Source organism: Protopterus annectens, chromosome 1.part1 (genome assembly GCF_019279795.1).
Source record: "Protopterus annectens isolate FY-2018-M chromosome 1.part1, PAN1.0, whole genome shotgun sequence".
Taxonomy (NCBI): domain Eukaryota; kingdom Metazoa; phylum Chordata; order Ceratodontiformes; family Protopteridae; genus Protopterus; species Protopterus annectens.
The window spans coordinates 445,848,107-445,863,799 of record NC_056726.1 but is presented as its reverse complement, the minus strand read 5'-3'; the positions used below and the strand labels follow the sequence as shown (position 1 = coordinate 445,863,799).

Sequence of the window (15,693 nt, the reverse complement as noted above, 5' to 3'; positions counted from 1 at the left end):
GTGTGTGTGTGTGTGTGTGTGTGTGTGATCAGATATTCAAGTGTATGCATCAGACACCTGGAAATGGAACACAGTGCCCCAAGGTGGGTCTTGTTTGGGATCTGGAGAGAGAGAGAGAGTGCAGTCCCAGTGGAGGGTGTTCCCTGGGTGCTCTTGGGTGAAACTGTCCTTGATGCAGAGCATTGCATTTGAAATACTGTGTAAATCCATTCCTGTATTTGACTGTCTCACCAGTGTCAGTGATGAGAATTGAAGCTCCGTGATTACTGGTTCCATGTAAAGTGGGGCCATCACAAGTGTCATGGAACATTTTGAGACAATTTCAAGTCTTTTTGGTATATAACATTAATGAAGATGAAACAAAGGCCATAGCCGTAAATTATGTACCCACACAGGAACTGGTTCAGCAATATCTATACATATATATCTATAGCTATATCTATACATCTATATGGATCTCCCTGAATATATTGTAACCTCAGAAGATCGAAGACAATATTGTCGAGACAAACTCCGTGAAAACTCATTTTAACAAAGGATCAGATTGGTAAATGTATTCCCAGGGTAAGTAAACTGTTGGTCAACAAGGTGAACTTCGTGTCCTTTAACCAACTGTAGGGTGATCTTGGAGTTGGTATATTTAGTTAGGGGGTGGGGGAGGTATAGCCCCCCCTCATTGGGGTTTGAGTGGGATGTAGCCCCCCTACCTGGGCGGGTTGGGGATGGTGCGGTTTCATTTTCGTGATGATTGGTGTTAGTGGTTATTTACCCTGGGAAGATATTTGTCGATCCGGTCTTTCACTGATGTGAGTTTTTGCTGATTTCATCTCAACAATGTTAGGAGTATGGATTAAAAAGGCTTCAGTTATGGCAGCTAGGCATATGTGGGAAGAGACTAAATTATTAGTTATGTGCTTACCATAACTTAGTATCTGTGTTGTCCTTTTCTCATTCTGCTTCACTGATGGGTTACGGATCCGACTCAGTAACTTTCTACAGACTTCAGCTTCCAGGCTCAAGCTTCTCCCTTAACCTCCTCAGATCGAGTTTGCTGCCCCTTACAGAAAGAAGGCAGAAAGAAAAAAGGAACCAAGGGCTTAACCTGGAATGTAGGTTCAAACAAAAGCTTTTTCAGATCCTCTATAACCAAACCCTTGTGGAGGGGGGTGGCAGAGTGGGAAGGTGAAGCAGAATGAGTAAACTACAACACAGATACCAAGTTATGGTAATTGCATAACTAATAAATCTGATGCTGTCCTTCTCATTCTGCTTCAATGATGGGTCAGAGTCCCCAGCTACCTGACTTCTTGGATGGCCTCAGGGAAGGAAATGCCAGAGCACCGAGAAACCAAAGGATGTCCTGCTCAAGGAGACCATGTCCAACTTATAAAACAAGGGGGTGTAGCTCAGTGGTAGAGCACATGTTTCGTATGTATGAGGTTCTGGGGTCAATCCCCAGGATCTCCAATAGCCTAGTAACTTCCTATAATGGATCATGAAGGTATGAGACTTAGATCAGATAGCTGCAGCACAAATGTCATCAATAGGAATTCTATATGAAAAGGCAGCTGACACAGCTATAGAACTTGCTGAATGAGCTTTTGGAAGGCTAGGCAACTTCAAACCATTTTTCCTCATAAACATATAATATGCAACTGGTTATCCACTTTGCTACTGTCACTTTAAAAAACTGCACAACCTTTATGGTTAGATGAGAAAGAGACAAACTTACTTATTTATTTTTATTTGACATTTGTTTACCAGGGTGGTCTGACTGGATCTACAGAACCTGTTTTCAGCAGAGGCCCAGGGAAAAAAAACTCCACAAACAGTACAATACAAATACAGTATAATCTAATACAATACAATACACATTACATTACAAATACTAAACAAAAATAAGTTGAAAGAACAGAGTATGTTACAAGATGTTGCAATATATTAGTACACATTAGACAATTCTATAGCGTTAAAACATTATAGACAGTAATAGTCACTCTCACCATACATGATGTAGATAGTGTCCAAAAAATATGGATAGCTGAATAAAGGCAAGTTGGTTGAGGAGTTCAAGCCAGTTTAATTCTAGGAGTGGTTTATAGTGGTGTGTGTGACATTTAGAGTTTGTGGCAATCTTTGCAACTTTGTTGTAGCACTGTTCCATCTTGCTTAGGGTAGAAGTTTTTAAGTTAGGAAAGGAGCACCATAAAGAAGGGAGGGAAGTAAAAATGTTTTTGCAAGAGTAGTTTTGGTTGCTGCAGTAAAGAAATGTTTGTTTCTATAGGAGTCTCAGTTTTTGATGAGTTTTCTTTATATTTTTCTGTATATGGGGGTCAAATGAAAGTTTACCGTCAATGATAAACCCTAGAAGTTTGGTTTCCTGCAGTATTTCTATGACAGTATTGCCAGATGCAAGGATGTTGAAATGATCAGTGACAGTGGAGGTGTTTTTGGGATGAAGAGTACTAGTTTTGTCTTCTTGGATTAAGAAAGAGTTGGGCATTTCTTAGCCAGGATTCTACTGCAGTAAAGGACTGTTGAGGTTTTGAAAGTAGTTCTGGTAGTGATTCAGCAGTACAGATTATGATGGAATCATCAGTGTACTGAATGAGGGTCCCAGGGTGAGAGGCAGTGTGAAGGTTGTTTGTGAAAATGTTAAAGAGTAGGGGTCTTAGGATGGAGCCTCGTGGGACTCCAGTAGGGTTGTGGAGAAAGGGTGAGAGTTCACTGTACCATTTCACAGCTTGTTTACGATCCTTGAGGTACCTCTGAAACCATTTTACTGTGTTGTGTGAGAAGCCTAAGTTAGACAGTGTGTTCAAAAGTAAGGGGTGAGACACTGTGTCAAAGGCCTTGGAATGATCAATGAATACTGAGGCTGTATAGCATCCTGCATCTCTAGCCTTGTTCATGGTGTCTCTAAAAGATAATAGGGCTGTAGCTGTGGTGTGGCTAGGTCGGAAGTCATGTTGAGATTTGGTTAAAAGGTTGTTTTGCAATAGATATTGCATTACCTGCTGATGCATACCTCTCGAGAATTTTGGAAATGGGTGACAACATGGATATAGGACAGAAACTGGATAGATCAAAAGAGTTGCCTCCTTTGTGGATGGGGGTGATGAAAGTTTGTTTCCATATGGTAGGTACTTCTGATTCAGACAAAGACCTATTTATAAGGTTACTAATTGGGTAGGCGACTGAGTTAGCAGCCAGTTTGAGGTAGTGCGGTGGAAGAATGTCAGCTGAGGTAGAGCAGGATTTTAGTTTTTGTAGCACTTTCTTAATGGTGTCAGTGGGTATGGGCTGAAATGAGAATGGAGTTTGTATGATGTTTTGTTGAGTAGGGGGGTTAATAATGACAGGGTTAGAAGTAGTTGTTGGTCTGGGGTTGGTGTCTGTATAGGTTGAAAGGTGGGGGGTCCAGCATTAGGGGGTGTTAGTTAGTAGGTCCGAAATTGATTTTATGAAGTGCTTGTTAAAGTTTTTAGCTTTTTGTGATGGAGGGGTATCAGGTGATAGGGTGTACTCTCCATTTCTTCCAGGGTTAAGTAGAGAGGATATGGAGTGCCAAAATTTACTGCGGTTGCTTTTATGCTGGAGTTGAAGCTGGGATTAATATGACTTCTTATTTCTGTTGATTAGTTTTGCCACTATGTTACGTAGTGTTTTGAAATTAACATGATTTTGTTCATTTTTGTTTTGCTTCCAGGTTGACTAGGCTAGGTCCCTTTGCTTCATCAGGTGTTTACAATCCTTAGAGAGCCATGGTGCAGAGTTCTTTTTGATTCTTTTTATAAGAATGGGAGCTAGTGTATTAAGTATGTGAATGAAGGGGTTATTAAAGTATAGTACAGCATCATTAAGGGGTTAGATTCTTTGGCTACTTTTTGGCATGAAGGAAGGATTAGAATGGAGGGAAACCCTATCCTTGTGAAAAATAATATAAGGAAGCTTAGATGAAAATGCCTGTAATTCTGAAACTCTTTTTGCTGAGGTAATAGCCACGAAAAGAGCAGACTTCCAGGATAAATATTTCAAGTCACAATCATTAGCCGGTTCAAAGGGTCTTTGGGTCAAAGCTTGCAGGATGATGGTCAGATCTCATGGAGGAGTCGGGTCCTTGAGCAGACGTCTAAGAAAAACACCTTTTATAAAGGCTTTACATAACCTGCTTGAAGCGATAGATTCTGAAGGTAATCCTGAAGGAAAACTGCATATGGCCGCTAACTGCAATTTAATAGTCGCAAAACTAGAACCTTCTTTAAATAAAGACTAAAGAAAAGAAAGGATTGAAGAAACAGGTGCTGAAAAAGGATCAATGTGATTATTAGCAGCCCAGATAGAGAATCTTTTCCACTTGCTTTTATATACTTTCTTGTGGAAGCTTTCTGGGAAGCTAGGATGATAGCTTTGAGTGGAGAGGAAAACTTGGACCCTCTGGCAATCAGGGGAAAGTACAGTTGTGTACACTTACCATAAATGTAGATGTTCGAGTGTATTCACTGTTGTAGTCATCACACTTGGGGGTTATCTGCCTGCAGGTAGCCCTCAGTCGGCCCGAATACCAGAGACTTAGTATTTCGGTGTCGGATGCTGTCGCTCCAGGATTGACATCAGGTCATCATGAACATAAAAACAGATAGCCAACGCCATTACATCAGTTTTTCTTGCCCCAAATGTCAGGAGCCCTCCAAATAGGGAGCTAGGTTATGGTGGGGAAAACACCACCAGTAAAAAGTAAATACCAATACCAATACCCCAGAAGGGGTTAGTAATAGCCATAGATAGGAGAGAGAGAGAGAAAACCAGGGAGCTGGTGGGAGAGAAACCAGGACTGCAACAGTGAATACACTCGAACATCTACATTTATAGTAACTGTACACAAATGTACTATGTTCTTTGTGTTTCATTGTTGCAGTCATCACACTTCGGTGGATTCCCAAAGCTGAAGAAGGGTGGAGGCAGTCAAGGAGAGTTAGGGCTGGCTAGTATGCCTTGCAGGACTGCTGTAGAAAATCCTGCCCTGGATTTGGAAAAAATAGGTAGGTGGCAATGCTTGGTTTGTGTACAGAACTCCAGGTAGCAGCATCCAGGATGTCCCTGGTAGGGACTCCCCTGAGAAATGCTGTAGAGGTAGATGCTGCCCTAGTGGAATGTGTTCTGACCCTCTCAGGGGTTGGTTTCCCATGGTGCTTGTAGCAGAAATGGATGCAGTGTGCTATCCATTTGTAAATAGTTTGTTTTGAAATGGCCTTGCCCTCTGCCCCTGTTGCAAAGCTGACTAGTAGCTGGTCAGATTTTCTGAAGGGCTTAGTCATATCAAGGTAGAATCTGAGCTGTCTGTGCACGTCCAAGGAGTGCAGGATCCTGCCCCTTTATTTTGAGGATTAGGGAAGAAGGTTGGCAAATGGATGGATTGATTGAGAACCACACTGGACACCACTTTAGGCATAAAGGAAGGGTTAGTTCTGTGGGAAACCCTGTCAGCATGGAAAATAATGAAGGGTTCCACAGCCATCAGTGCTTGTAGCTCAGATACTCTTCTAGCTGAAATGATGGCTAGAAGAAAGGCTGTTTTCCGAGAGAGGAATTTTAACTCTGCTGATGCAGCAGGTTCAAAGGGAGGATCATGAGCTTTTCCAGTACAAATTTAAGGTCTCAAGCAGGGGTGGGTGCTCTCCTTGGTATCCTTAAGTTGTTTGCCCCTTTCAGGAACTGTTTGATAAGAGGGTGCGAGAAGAGAGGTGGCTCAGTGTTGTAATGAGCAAAAATGGCTGAGGCATGTATCTTAATGGAGGAGAAGGACAGGCCTTTGTGGAGTAGATCTGCTAAGTAATGCAGGCTAAGAGGTAGAGAGGGCAGTGTTGTGTCCTCTCCTTTAGATTGAATCCATAAGCAGAACCTTTTCCACTTATCAGCTTAGGATTTTCTTGTACTGGATCTTCTGGCTTCAAGAATGACGTCCAGCACCTGTTTGCTTAAGGTCACTGGGGGAGAATTCAAGGAATAAGCCAGGCTGCAAGATTTAGGATTTGTAGCTGTGGATGCAGAATGTGTCCCTCCTGTTGAGAGAGGGGGGTTGGATTCTGGTGTAGGTGCCAGGGTAACACAGATGTCAGGCCGCGCAGGAGTGGGTACCAGTGCTGGCATGGCCAATCCAGGGCAATCAGAATTGTCCTTGGTCTGTCCTGTTTTATCTTAAGTAATACTCTTGAAAGGAGGGGCAGAGGGAGAAAGGCATAGATTGAGAGATTTACCCACTGAAAAGATAAGGCATCCACTTTCCAGGCCCTGCTGTGAGGATTCCTGGTGCAGAATTTGCTGAGCTGGTGGTTGTAAGGGGGAGGCAAAGAGATCCACCTCTGGGGTCCCCCATTTCTGGATCAGAAGGTTGAAGGTGCTGTGCTCCAACTGCCACTTGTGTGCGTCCAGGAGATTTCTGCTTAAGCCATCTGCCAGTAAGTTTTGTTTGCCTGGCAGGAATTGAGCTTGCAAATAGACTTGAATGTCCAAGGTCGTGTTCCACAGGGCCATGGCTAGTCTGCAGAGTGGGTAAGAATGGGTTCCCCCATACTTGTTGATGTACCACATAACTGTGGTGTTGTCTCTTTTTATCAGCAGTTGTCCTGGAAAGATTAGGGATCTGAAAGTGGTCAGGGCATTCTGTACAGCTAACATCTCTTTTTGGTTGACGTGCAGATGAATTTGACTTGGGCTCCAGTGGCCCTGAATACATATTCCGTCCATGTGTGCCCCCCAAGCACAGTCTGATGCATCTATGGTTAGGGTCTGGGCATCTTGGCATTGAGTAAATGGCAGCCCTTTGTTGTGGTTGCATGCTTCTGCCTACCAGAGGAACTCTGTCCTTAGACAGGGTATGATAGGAATGACTGTTTCCAGGTCCTGAGAATGTTGGCACCAAAGACTTAAGTACCACTGGAGTTTCCTCATATGCAGTCTTGCATATGGAATCAGCAGTATACATGAGGCCATGAACCCTAGGGCTTGCAGTATTTTTCTTGCAGATAGCTGGGTTCTGGAAGCCATTTACGTGAAGCAGTCTGTCAGATAGACTTGTTTTTCTGAGGTAAGGAATGCCATCTGGGAAGCTGTGTCCAAGCTTGCTCCCAGGAATACAATCTTTTGACTGGGTACCAGTTTTGATTTCTTTTCGTTGATTGTGTACCTCCAAGGAAGTGATAAGGTTTTTCACAAATACCAGGTGCTGCAGCAGCAATTCCTGCCTGCCCGCCTGAATCAGGCAGTCGTCCAAGTACGGGTAAATTTGGATATTTCTCCGCCTGCAGTATGCAATGGCTGGAGCCAGGCATCTTGTGAATACTCTGGGCACAGTGGATAAGCCAAAGGGAGGTGCAGAGAGCTGATAATGCATAGACCCTGTCCTGAAATGTAGATACTCCCTGCATGATTCCCTTATGGGGATATGCAGACAGGCTTTTTTAAGTCTAGGGTGATTAACCAGGCATCCTTGGCTAGCACAGGAAAAAGCTGTTGCAGGGTAAGCATTTTGAATTTTGGTACCACCAGGAAGGTGTTGAGAATGGAAAGATCTAGGATTGGGCACCAAGAGCCCTTTTTCGTGGGTATCAGGAAGAGTCTGGAGTAGAATCATTGACCCCATTGTTCTACTGGAACCGGCTGAATAGCTCTGATATTGAGCAGGGAAAGTACTTGGTTTTGAGCCTCTGCCCACTGGTTTGGAGGAAGGTCTGGAAACCCGCATGGGGTTGGCAGTGAATGGAAATACAATTTGTACCCCTGGGATACAATGTTGAGGAACCACCGGTCCTGAGTGATGGACACCCAGTTTTTTGCATGAAGGGCAAGTTGTCCTCGTAAGGGCACCAGCAATTGGGCAGGGCTGAGGAGTGGAGTAAAGAAGTCATTGTGAGCTTTTTCCGTAAGGAGGTGGCTTACCACTCCCTGCTTCAGGGGTGGGGCACTCCATTGCTTAGATGTCTGCATACCCTGAGACTGAAGTCTGGGTGGTCTGTTTCTCCTGGGTCTGGTTTGAGAAGGCCTGGAGCGGACTGGAAAGGACCAGTGTTTGGAAAGGCAATGCCTACTGAATCTAGGGGGTTGCACTTGTAAGAATTCTTTAACAGTCTGCATAGACAGCTTTTTCTTCCATCATTTTAAGAACCTCTTCTGGTTTGGTGCCAAACAAACAGTCCTTATTCAAAGGAGCGTCTAGTAACTTTGATTTGACATGGTCTGGCAAGGTCTGCTCCTTCAGCCAAGCATGCCTTCTCAGTACAGAGCCAGTGACAGCTGTCCGGCAAGATGCTTCTAGGGCGTCAAAGCCACACTGCAAATTATGCTTGCTGAACTGGCTTGCAGAGTGCATAAGCTCCTGCAATTCTTTATTTTCTGCACAGTTTGAAAAGGTTGTCACTTTTTGTTTAATAAGTTCCATAATATGTTGCTGGCACTTCAGCATGTGAAACTGACAATTCAATGCCCTAATAGCAAGAGTTGCAGAGGTATATAACTTCTTACCCCATCTGTCCAAAGCTCTGGAATCCCTGTCCGAATGTGTGGATTTCTTGGCTGTAGTAGCCTTGATACCTTTAGGCCCCTGGGAAATGATCTCTGGGTCAGCAGTAGAATTCTTGAAAATAAATTTGCGTCAGGTACTCTGTAGCACCTGTCTGGTTTCCTAGGGGCAGGAGGTAAAGTGTGAGGAGAAAGACTGGATTCCATAAAAACACCATCCACAACATCCAGGACAGGGGGTAATGCTAAGGGCCTATGTTGAGACAGCTCTAGAAATTCTCCGAGTCCCTTTTTGGACTGAGGATAGTCTTGGCATTCCCAGTGGAAATGCTCTCGTAAGGTATGCAAGGTTTTACCAAAAGAAAAAACCTCTGGAAGGGAGGCAGAGAGAATGGATTCCTCTGCATCTGAATCCTCATAAGCAGATAAGGGCATGTCTTCATAATCAGAAATTTCAGTGTCATAGGACTCCTGGTCTGTAGAAGCTGAAGGGGACTGGACTCTGTCTCTTAGCAGGGGAAGGCTGACTTCCCCTAAACAGCGTCATAAGGTCTTCAGCCATTCTAAGCATTTGATTTTGTGGCATGGGAGCAGATGCATGCACTTTGTTCGTTGGTTTTCTAGGCGTATTGTATACTCTGGGCCTAAGAAACTCAGTAGTTTTGGTTAAAAAAGAAGTCGTCGGTTTGAGTTGAACATCGGTTGAGTGAATAACTGCCTCAGAAGCTGGTGCCTGCTCAGCGGCTCCAGACCCATCCAAGGTAGAGACATCCACAGGTTCCATAGTAGATGAAGAGTCTTGCGGCATACCGGACTCCGAATGGGTCTCAGTAGAGGCCGGCGAATCCAGTGAAGTGGGCATCCGGGGCTGCAAAAGTGCCTCACTGAGTACCGACGGACTGGCGACTAGCTTAACGGAAGCATCGTCAGCAGTTTTGGACCTATGCAGTCTGTCTCTGTCTATCTTTATGTTTTATCGGTAGTCGGGTGGCTTACAGAAGCCATTTCAGAATAGGGAGATCGAGAGCGAAAGAATTTAGCGGCAAAGACAGTCCGACGACGAATGGTTCGGGCATTAAATAAGGCATAAAACCGACAGCAAGGGACGTTGTGGTCTGGGCCTAAACAGGTGACGCAGAAAGAATTAAAATCTCTGCGAGGTATTTGCTTTCCACAGGCAAGACAATTGTTAACTTTTTCTGACATCAGTTAGAGCAAGAAAAAAGGATCCCCAATGGGGTACTTAATTTTAGAAGACTTCAGGATTATTAAATTCGGAAATGAAAATTCAGGTAGTGGCTGACAGGCACTTGCGAACTACTTCTGCTTCGGGCTCCTCGGCAAGAAAGATGATCTCATGTCAGTCCTGGAGCGACAGCATACGATGCAGAAATACTAAGCCTCTGGTATTCGGGCTGACTGAGGGCTACCCGCATGCAGATAACCCCCAAGAGTGATGACTGCAACAGTGAAACACGAAGAACATCTGGATAACCAAGTGCTTAATCTGAGTGAGGGGAAATCTGGGTGGAATCCTAGCATGGGGTGAGTGAGGAGGTGCAGTTTGGGGTCCAGTATCCATGGAAGATACTTCAGGTGAGACCAGAGGAAGGGGAAACAAATCTGATAAGGCCAAAAAGGGGCAATGAGGATCACAGCGCTCTTCAATAGTTTGAGTTTGGCTTTCTGAAGAAATTTTGAGATGAGTGGAAGAGGAGGGTGAGCATAAAGGCGACCAGGGGGGCCAATTGCAGACTAGAGTGTCTCTTGAGGAAGTCCCTGAAAGAGGGATCACAGCAAAATAACCGGTGTACTTGTTGTGAGGGGAGGCAAAGAGATCACAGCAGGGGTGACCCCAATGGTCAAATATCTTGTTTGCTACTGACTGACTGAGGGACCACTCATGGGGCATCAGAATGGACCTGCTGAGCCTGTCTGCCAATACACTGGATTTCCCCGGTACATGCGTTGCAAGTAGAAAGCGGTGTGAAGAGATTGTCCTTTCTCAAACCCTCATGGCCTCTTTGCACAGTGGGTATGAACGGGTTCCTCCTTGCTTGTTGATATATCAGACAACTGACATGTCTGTGTGAATCGCAATAGTCCCCAGAGGGAGAGTATCCTGAAAGGCTCGCAACAATGGGAGGACAGTCCTCATCTCCAGGACACTGATATGCAATCTGGTCTCTAGGTGAGTCCACATGTCTTGGACAACTTTCCTGTCAAAATGCCCCCCATCCTAGGTAGGAAGCGTCCGTGGTCACTATACCTATTGTGGGGAAGGATGAAAGGTCTGCCGACCAACAGGTCTGCATGAATACACCATTGTAGATGACTTCTGCAAATACTGGTCAACCTGATAGGACCAGATAGAGACTGATATAGAATTGGCCATTGAACAGCCAGTGTCCATTATAGAATGTGCATATAGCATCTGGCTAGAGGTACCAAGACTATAGCAGTTGCTACAGACCCCAGGACCCGTAGAATCAATCTGGCAGGATGAGACAGTATGGCTTGGACCTGAAGAGTCAAAGTGCTGATGCGATGGAAATGCAAGAAAGCTACCTGAGTAATGGTGTTCAGCCGGGCCCCAATGAATTCCAAGTTTGTACAGGCAATAGTTGTGACTTCTCCAGATTTATGGTGATGCCTAGGAAGTGGGATATCCGATAGAAATAGTCTCTGGTGTAAGACAGTTGACATTGGATAGGGCAGTTAGGAGCCAATCGTCTAGATACAGGAATACCTGAAACTCTTGCAGTCAGAGATGAGCTGAGACCACTGCCATGTATTTGATAAACACCCGGGGGGGGGGGGGGTTGTGGTAAGACCAAAGGCAGGGCTGTGAATTGGAAGAGACTGGCTCCCATGCGGAAGAGCAGGTGTCTTTTGGAAAGCTTGTCTATTTTTATGTGATAGTACACATCCTTTAAGTTCACAAAGTACATCCAATCATCTTTCCTTAGTAACGGAAGGACAGACTGAACCATCACCATCTGTAGCTTCTCTTTCTTTACATATAAATTGAGTTTGCTTAGGTCTAGGATAGGCCTCATGACCCATATTTTCTCTGGTAGCAAAAAGAAATAGGAGTAAGTTCTGGATTCTCTCTGCTCAGGTAGGACCTCTTGGATGACTCCCTTTTGCAGTAATTTTTTTCATTTCTATAACTGTCAATTCCCTCTGGCTGGGTGGAACGTCAGAGAGTTTCTTTTGAATTTTTTGAGGGGTTAAAGAAATGGGAATGTAGCAGCCTCTGGATATTATGCTTTGCACCCAAGCATTTGTCATTATCTGGGCCCAGGCACCTGGGTGCAAGGAAAAACAGCCCCCGACTGCCTCCAGAGTCTCAGAACAAAGGTAGTCAAGGTGACGGTTGATGTCCAGGAACCAAAGATCCTCTGATCCGACCAGGGGAGACTGCTGTCCTGGGGCTCCAAACCTGATACTGATACTCTGATCGGAGAAGGAGAAAAAGAAGTGAGAGGGACACTCTTGGATCCATGAGGGAATGGAGCTGGAAGAATTCTCGTGTGGATCTGAGCCTTGATAATGGACCTAACCATTTCATCCACATCATCGTATAGACTTCTAGATGATCTGGAAGAATTCACTGAAAAAGGTGGTGAGTGCCTTGGGGTTTGAAGGATTTTTGTCGGTACTGTGGGAGACACGGATCTGATAGATCTCCCAGGCAACAGAATACTAGACTACGGATCCAGGGATTTCTGAAGCCGAGAAGCTAATTAACAGCCTGGATTTGATCCGTTAGGATATGAAGAAGTAGATGGAGGAACCAGAGACTTGGTAAACTCCGGTCCAGAAGAAGACTTGCTCAGAGCCGTCAAGTCCATCAGATCTGAAGAAGCTGACATTCTCGGATCCAACTCTTTAGGAAGCTTAGCAGGATACTATGAAGACACAGAGAAAAAAGCGTTGGTAGCACACAGCAGGTACGTTAGTAAAAGTACATTTAATATAACAGAACACAGAGAAAGTAAGCACTTTCGTGGACAACTCCCGCTTCATCAGACTAACATTAAACAGGTTTAACAAAACATTTTAAATAGACTCATAAGTCACATAGCAACCAATAAAAACAAGACATAAAAGCATGTGGAGTGCAAATTTAAAGTGCTAGCAAAAAATGTTTTGTTAAACATGTTTAATGTTAGTCTGATGAAGTGGGAGTTGTCGCAAAAGCGCTTACTTTCTCTGTGTTCTATTATATTAAACGTACTTTTGCTAACGTACCTGCTGTGTGCTACCAACGTTTTTTTTCCTGGATATTTACAATTTTACATCGTTGGCTGCAGTATCCAGGTGAAGATTTTTTCTCTTGTGTATACTATGAAGATGCCCTAGACTCCTTGTGGCAGCGCTTCTTAGCTTCAAAGCCATGCAAGTCTTTAGAGGGAGGGGGGGGGTGAGCCCCTGGAGAAGATAAAGGAGTGGGCAGAAGGCCCTTCAGAATCAGGTTGCTTTTCCTTTCTTGAACAGCTTGATGATTAAAATCTTTGCAGATACTGCAAGGGGAATCCAAGTGAGATGCTCTTAAACCATAAACACATTTATCATGTGCGTCTGAGTGTGAAATTTTTCTGTCACACTTAGCGCACCATTTGAAACTTATTGGTTTATCCATGTGTAAAAAAAAAACAAAAGCTACTAAACAAGAGGAACGTTTTTTTTTTTGCTTTTTTTTTAAAGAAAGAAATAAGGGCCAAGGCCTGAAGGGAAAGGAAAAGGGGAGGAAAGAAGAGACCTAATGACCTCGCACACACTAAAAAGATAGGGAGGAAAATATGTATAAATTATCTAGAAATTATACAAAGTTTTAAAATTTTAAACAAGTTGAAATAACTTATCTGCTGGGAGTACTGGAATCATGTCTGTACGCACTTGTGGGAAGATCTGGGAAGGTTGAGCTACAGGCAAAGGATTAAAGGTAAGGGAGGAGCTTGTGCCTGGAAGCTGAAGTCTGTAGAAGGCAGCCGAGTCAGATCCAAGGATCAGATCCATAACCCATCAGTGAAGCAGAATGAGGAGGACAACATCACATTAAAAGATAATCCAAACTGAGAAACTGGAAACACTTGTTTAGGGATATGGATAATAAGACACAAGCATGGAAAATGTTTTTTAGTCCCTTTAGTTTACTATACAAGTCAGGCATATTTTTATCAACCAGAGGAGGAGTTGGGTACAATAAGTAATAAAGAGTTGAAGGAATGTATCTGTGGTGGTAAGATGGCAAGAGTAAAGTGGGATAAGTTGCTACTTCCATAAGAACAAGGTGGTTTAGGTGTACCTGATTTGAAGAGATATTTTAGGGCTACAGAGTTAAGGCTCGTATACATAACACAAGCAGAAGATTATACTTCAATATGGAAAGGGATGATGATGATGATGCAGAGGATAAGTTCAAAAATGAAAGAGAGTGAGGTTTTGGATGGAGATCCTTAAGGAAAATAACAACAACCATAAAGAACATTATATTTAAAAGAAGCAGAAAGTATTCCAAGAACTAAGTCAACATGAGAAGGGAGATTCTGCCAACATAAATGATTGCAACTTGAGGTACAGAAAGTAGGCAACAGGGGTCTGGAATTTACTGGAGAAAACTGGCAAAGGAACCAAACTACAGGGAAGAAATAACTAGAGAGGGAATGGTAATAGCCTAGGATGAGGCCAAGATATCTGGACTGCAGGGTAGAGACTGCCTTCCCTACCAGGGATTGACATCGGTAAAGAGAAAGGGATAGGGGAATCTCAGGGGATAAACCTGCACTGGTGAAGTTTTTGGTTGAATCTAGATCAGAAGCTGCTGTTAAAAAGGGATAGTTAGAATGGCATATAAAATACTGCATGATAATAGGCAATGCAGTGGTGTAGCAATTAGCCTTGTCATCTCACAGCAAGAAGTTCTCCAGTTTGATTCTTGGCTGGTGTGCCTTCTGTACGGAATTTACATGTCCTCCCTGCATTCGCATGGGTTTCCTCCCACATTCTAAAGACATGTGTTTGGAGTGTTTCTCCCCAGGCCTCCACTGAAAATGGGCTCTGTCCCAGTCAGACTTTCCCAGTAAACAAATGTTAAATAAATAAATAAAATAACTATAAGAATCAATCAGAGGAGATTCGAAAAAACTGGGAAGAAAGACTGGAAAAGCAATTTACGAGAGAGAAGAAGATGACATTTGCATGCCTCCCAAGTACGTGACAAAGTCCATAAAGTTTAGAATCCTTGCTTGGATGTGCTTGCATACTTCTTCTTATATCCCGAGCAGACTTCAAAGATGTTTTCCTCAGGTAGGCAGCAAATGTTTTAGGTGTGATGGGGAATAAAGAAGTAAATGGGGATGTGTTTTGGGAGTGTAATGAGCTGGCAGATTTTAAAAATTACCTACAGAGTACTGTCAAGATAAGCAAATAGTTGTAACTAAAGGAAAGCAAATGGTTATAACTACAGGAATGATCTCTGAAATGGGACAATTCTGGGACAAATCTGAATTGCCTAGACATAGTAAGGCCTTATTATGTTTAATTCTGTCGGCTACCAAAAAGCAATTACTAGAAAATGGAAGTCAAAAGTCTAAACCAAATGTATTTGAAGCATCGGATATTTTAAGAGACATAAAAAAACTGGAAGAAGGATCTTTAGAAAAAAAGGAGGAGATTACACAGAAATAAATGTAAATTGTGGGAACAATACATGCAAAATAATGTTCACGAAGAGGATGAATGAGGTTTAAGGGAAGGCAATTATTCAACAATTTATGTAATGTTAAATAGAGGTCAGCCACAAAAACAAAGATAAATGATGCATAATTTATGTAAATGGAAAAATGTTAATACTGTTTACTTTCTTTTCTGACAATGTGTATTTCTCTATGTCTTAAGTGACAATTTAATAAAGGTGTTTACAAAAACAGGACCTGAGGTGCTGTAAAAATTATCAATGTAGGGAAAACTAAGACAGCCAGGGAGAGACCTCCATGTCAAGGCATAATAGCAGAATACAAAGGGTGGGGGTGTTATGACAAAAATAAAGCAGCTGGAGGGAGGTTTGTTAGATAGGGGAAAAACGAGATGTACATCCCTTAAATGGAATGTGTTGACCATTACCATTCCAATGATGACCACAGTGATGAAGAAATGAATTTCAGAGAA

The 15,693-nt window shown here is 43.3% G+C and overlaps 1 protein-coding gene and 1 non-coding gene across 2 annotated transcripts in view; one reads left to right on the top strand and one right to left on the bottom strand.

Moving 5' to 3' along the window:
* The window catches only part of LYST (lysosomal trafficking regulator), a 3,825,950-nt gene that overhangs the window by 1,910,422 nt on the left and 1,899,835 nt on the right, over positions 1–15,693 (bottom strand). The window lies entirely within an intron of this gene.
* Positions 1,396–1,467, top strand: TRNAT-CGU. The gene has a single exon. It is a non-coding gene; the product is annotated as a tRNA-Thr (tRNA).